This window comes from Centruroides sculpturatus, unplaced genomic scaffold, assembly GCF_000671375.1.
Source record: "Centruroides sculpturatus isolate CEXI.00-Female unplaced genomic scaffold, Cexi_2.0 scaffold1402, whole genome shotgun sequence".
NCBI lineage: Eukaryota > Metazoa > Arthropoda > Arachnida > Scorpiones > Buthidae > Centruroides > Centruroides sculpturatus.
In genome coordinates this window covers 198,541-204,476 of record NW_019385509.1, presented here as the reverse complement: position 1 = coordinate 204,476, position 5,936 = coordinate 198,541, and the positions used below count along the sequence as shown (strand labels likewise).

At 29.5% G+C, this 5,936-nt stretch overlaps 1 long non-coding RNA gene across 1 annotated transcript; it reads right to left on the bottom strand.

The window, feature by feature from the left end:
* Positions 1-783: 783 nt before the first annotated feature.
* LOC111639666 lies at positions 784-1,825 on the bottom strand. Its single transcript, XR_002759113.1, has 2 exons — positions 1,740-1,825; positions 784-872 (listed from the first exon to the last, which is right to left on the bottom strand). It is a non-coding gene; the product is annotated as an uncharacterized LOC111639666 (long non-coding RNA).
* Between the last annotated feature and the right edge of the window lie 4,111 nt (positions 1,826-5,936).

Sequence of the window (5,936 nt, the reverse complement as noted above, 5' to 3'; positions counted from 1 at the left end):
GCATTTTTACTATATTATTGTATTTTTCTGTCTGTTTCTATAATCAAAACGTTCCTATTATTAGAAGCTCATCAGTGCCGAGTGGACCACTAAAACCACTAAACACAAGTAGTTGGTCGTGGATTCGCGCCCAGACAACTAGTGGCAAGTGAAGTTTTCAATGGTTTCTTCACGTTAGTACCGCGTAAATAGAAACCAGTTTTTCATAAAAGTCTTCTCGGAAGGCACTTCCACTCGGCAGTTCGCCCACGTGTTACGTTGCACTAACCAAATAAACCCGGTTTCTTATTATTATAGACTTAAATAACTACCGTTTAGCACCATTGCTGTCAAAAATATATTTCGCCTAGGTTCTTACAAGTTCAAGAGATGGTTCTACGTGGTAAGAGACGTCAAGCCATATATCTCACCACGCGGCTGCATTTATTGTGGCCTGCCAATTAGCCTAATCGATGGGTCAATATATTAAAAAAATCACTGTTAATTTTACGTACGTATTACAGAGCAAAAAGAAGCAAACTACTCACAGAGTAAAATGTGTGAACAACTAACATTAATTTACTATTTAGAAGTGGTTTTTAGTACAGATTACACCTAAATTTACAATATAATTTTATATAACTGGTCATATTAAGCTACTTTTTCAATAGTTCAGAGACACAAATATCCAAATATAACATATAATGTAGCCTATAACCTTTTGAAATTTATAATATTTACCTTTACATCTTGGTATTCATCTTGGAGATGAGCGACTTTACGGTCTTCAGTTTTTACTTTGACATTCAATCTTCTCAAAACAACTTTACATTCCGATTTTATATCATATTTAGTATCACAAATCTCCTCTTTTATTCTCTCTTTCTTACAATCTGTATTGGAATTTATACACTATTGTTTTTTAAAATATTCAAACAAACAATTGAAATAATTTAATAAAATTCATTTTATATTCACAAATATAGCATATAATTTTTTGACATAAAATATTCTTGTAAATTATGTGTTTTTATCATATCAGCCGTGGTTTGATGCTGAGAAAATGCTGTAGAACACAGCATGTCTGATGTATGATAAAAGACACATTATCAAAAACATTCCTTAAACTCATTTAGTAGTTGATATTCTCAATTAAACAATCATGGAAATTAGAAATAATTCATAAAAATTTTGCAATCATTCTCTTGGATGTTGTACAACATAACAGAAGTAAATTATTTTAACTTATCGAATATTGATCCTTCAGTGATTTCCATTTCTCCATGTTTTAACACTATATGAATCAAAAAATTAAATAAATACTTTAATCGCTGACAAACAAAGTATTATATTTCATAACTGAATCAACCAAACATTATGAAATATGTCAGGGAATATGTCAGGAATAACTCCTTGGTGCAAATACTTTGAACAGTATAGAATTCTTTACCTAACATAGGCTACACACAAATATATTTTCAGAATATCAAAGGAATATATCAAAAGACACAATAAGACAAATACCAACAGACTAATTAATAAAATTCAATTCTACAGCATCAACCTGTATTTCATTTCACTAAAAATTTAAATTGGAATTCTCTCTGTTCTTGAATACTGATAAATTGAGCTGACAACCTTACTCTATCAAAGCCAAATACTTATTTAAATGTTACCATTTCTATTTATATAAATAAAAATTTATCTCTTAACTATTCTTCAAATCACTAGAAACAATTTTTTAGTATTAAGTCTCCTACCTATTTCACTTTTATAACCAGAATTACTCCAAATACAGGAATCATTTGTGGAATTTGTAGAAGTTGACTTTCCATGAGTATTTATCTGAAATAATTGAAACAATAAGTTTCATTATTGGACAAGTTAATGTTTATACAAAAATAAATAGAAAAAGTATTTAAATTGGAACATATAGGCCTATATTCATTGATTAAATGGAATTTTAACATATATGGAAGTATTTACGTGTTAGCTTTAGTATCTTGACTTTTCAGTTATAGAAATTTATTCAAGTACAGTAGTATTATAATAAGCAGAAGCCTCACGATGCTGCATCAATATGTAAATAGCAGTTTGTTAATAATTACATTTTGAAGTATATTATATCACTCTATTGATTTGTATTAATAATACTGAATTGTTATTCTGTTAGAATTATAATAATACATTCTAAAATATATAGTGTTTTGAAGAAAATTTGAAAAACTGGATATTTTATTAATTTATTTCTTACAGATATTTTTCCCTCTCAATTTCTGTGATATAAACTGATACAGAATATCTACTTAAACTTCTATGAACTATTTAATTGTCTTTTGTTCTTTGTAATTAATATCAGTTTCAGCTCTTGTTTTTAATAAACACGTCATAGAGGCCATGTTTATTGTAAACACAATCAGTTTCATAGAGTATGTAACCGATTGTGCACAATCTATGATATATTTATCTTTAAAAATATCTGAAATCATTTGCTTTTCCCTCTTATTTTGTTAAGTAATCAATTGCTTTAATATAATATATACTGTATATATAAATAATTCAGCCATTTTTGTAATATTTTCATTCTATTGAATTAATACGTTCCAAATTTTTATATTTAATCATTTGACAGAGGAAAGTCATTTGTAATTCTATCGGATTTTTTAAGTAAATTTAGCTCTAAATTCTGAAATTTGTAAATAATTTTCGTTTTGTAGCGCTGTATTTAATAGTGATATTGATTATAACTGCAATATTTTGCTCTAACAATAGCATAACATTTACTTTTCACATAAGTTATTACGTGGTATAATATAGATGGCTATTTCTAAACAACATATTCATTGTTCCTAAATTTTATTGATTTCTACTGAACAGATTGGTTGTCAATTGTTGATCAATTGGCCATCAGGTTCATTAAATAATTGGATTGATTGCTTAAATATTTCACAGTTTAACGACCAGACTCATTCAATATACGAAATTAAGAATTACACGAGCAAATTGTTTATTGTGACATCATCACAATACCAAACTGAAATGTTTAATCACATTTTTTAATTTATTTAATGTAAAATATAGAGTTTCGGAGTCCCTCGCGGAGTCTACCTGTTTAGTCCGACTAGTTGTCGGCAACATCCAAAATTGCTCTGGCACTGGAACGTTTTCGCGCTCGCACCAAGACACCGGCGATAAACAAGTATCCGTGCGTGGGTGTAAACGGCTCTACCACGCCTACTTGGTTGACCTCTTTCGAGGTCACTCTCCCCTTTACAATCACTTCGAACCGAGGGGGAATGACGTAATCGTCGGTATACTTCCTATAATTTTTGATTGTATGTCCCGAGGCGCTATATAGCTCTACTAGTCCGGGCGCTAATCGAGGTAGTGTATTCCAATCCGTGAGGAATGCCTTTGATATTACATTTATATATTTAGCAAAATTATTAAGTAAGTAGATAAATTGTCGAAGTATTTGATAGGTGGTCTGCCTCAAATATGTCAAGCCGGAAGCGATCTTGCATTTAGAGGATAAATGTGCTGCATCCTCTTTCAAAGACGTTGTATATGTTAGTATTTTATACATCAAATTAGTAATTATTAAAAATTTAATTGTTTTAGAACTTGTTGCATCTACAAAACGATCATTTTTACGTTAAAATTAATCGAGAAGTATTTCCAATCAATCAAATATGAAAAGATAATATTTCGCTTCGATCTTGTTCATTAAAAATAACCCTTACTTCGAAGCTTATTTTTTAAATGATGAATGCAGTCTTGCTAAAAGCAGGAGAGTATGTTCTGTATTTCTACTAAATTTCCTTAATTCATTGTAAAACTGTCGTGCGCATTTTTATTGTATTTTTCTGTCTGTTTCTGTAATAAAAGGTTCCTATTATTAGAGGATCATCAGTGCCGAGTGGACAACTAAAACCACTAAACACAAGTAGTTGGTCGTGGATTCGCGCCCAGACAACTGGTGGTAAATGAAGTTTTCAATGATTTCATCACGTTAGTAACGCGTAAATAGAAACCAGATTCCCATAATAGTCTTCTCGGAAGGCATTTCCAGTCCACAGTTTGCCCACGTGTTACGTTGCTGTAACCAAATAAAACCCGAATTCATTTTATTATGGACTTAAATAATTACCGTTTAGCACCATTGCTGTCAAAAATATATTTCGCCTAAATTCTTACAAGTTCAAGAGATGGTTCTACGTGGTGAGGGATGTCAAGCCATAGATCTCACCACGTGACAGCACTTATTGTGGCCTGCCAATTAATCGATGGGTGCAATATATAAATCACTGTTAATTTTACGTACCTATTACAGAGCAAAAAGAGGCAAACTACTCACAGAGTAAAATGTCTGAACAACTAACATTAATTTACTATTTAGAAGTGCTTTTTAATACAGATTACACCTAAATTTACAATATAATTTTCTATAACTGATTATATTAAGCTACTTTTTCAATAATTCAGAGAAACAAATATCCGAATATAACGTATAATGTGTAACCTTTCGAAATTTGTAATATTTACCTTTACATCTTTGTATTCATCTTGGAGATGAACGACTTCACAGCCTTCAGTTTTTACTTTGACATTCAATCTTCTCAAAACAACTTTACATTCCGATTTTATATCATATTTAGTATCACAAATCTCCTCTTTTATTCTCTATATACGTTTTAAATATACTTTGCCATGTATAAAGCAGACGACATACGTACAAGCATTTTATTTGTTCTTACTGTACTATACAACATGGGATGCATTTCAGAATTTTTATCCCCCTTCAGCCAACCTTATATACTATTCCTTAAGTTCTATGAATCGCAAACAGAACTTACAAAACATCTCAATGCAAAAAAAGATCATAAATGTCTTATAATTCTGTTGTAGTCCTTGTATTGAGATGTTCTGTAAGTGCTGTTTGCGATTCATAGAACTTGAGGGATAGTATGCATGGTTGGCTGAGAAGAGGATAAAAGTCGCTACATGCAAGTCCATAATTTACAGAAAGATTCAATAAAATATCACAAAGTGTCTGTATGTCTGGTGTCTGTCCTATACATCAAATTACAGACCGTGTTCTATCAATACTTTACAAATAATACCCACATTTATATTGCTTTCACTTTCATACTAAAGAATTTTCTTTTTATCAGTAAAATAATTTAATAAACTTACGTTAAATTTCTTATATTAGTGATAACTTTAGTAAATCTGTAGATGCAGCATCTAAGAGAAATGCATGTGTGATATAATTAACAAGAGAAATGAACGAATGTTGTTTCTATTAATTTAATCTTTCTTAATGATTTTCAGATAAAATAAGGTAGAAAAACCTTATTCTATCTGAAAATCATATTATAATTTAAAAATATAGTTATTAATCATCAAGAATTCTTTATAAACAAAGTATTTATGCTGTTTATAGTTAAATTGATAAACCTTTTATGAGATAATTTGACTTACAAATCACTTTTATGCAATTGTATGTTCAATAACCTCATACTCTATAAATTTTTGTATAGATTTTAAGGCATTTCTAATAGCCTTGGGATAATTAATTTTTAATAACTTAAGAATTAGAGTTGTGTTAAAAGTGTATTTTTTTTATCGATAAAAAAATTTAAAGCCAAGATGATAGATACAAACTTTAATTTTATACATGAAAGAATTCATTAACTGATAATAAATGTTTTCGTTAAAAATGCTGGGGGGGTCAACAATGGCTTCATATTTCATAACTTATTTGTCAACGTAGCAGTATGGCGCATTATTTTTTTTTACATACGATAAAAAATTTGCTAGAAAATGTAAACAAATATATATTTATAAATATATTGTAGCTAACAAATGCTTGAAAGATAACAACAGAAGAGAAAAATGCTTCAGTAAAGTTTATATTTACACAAGAGTAGAAAATCAAACTTCTCATCAAATTA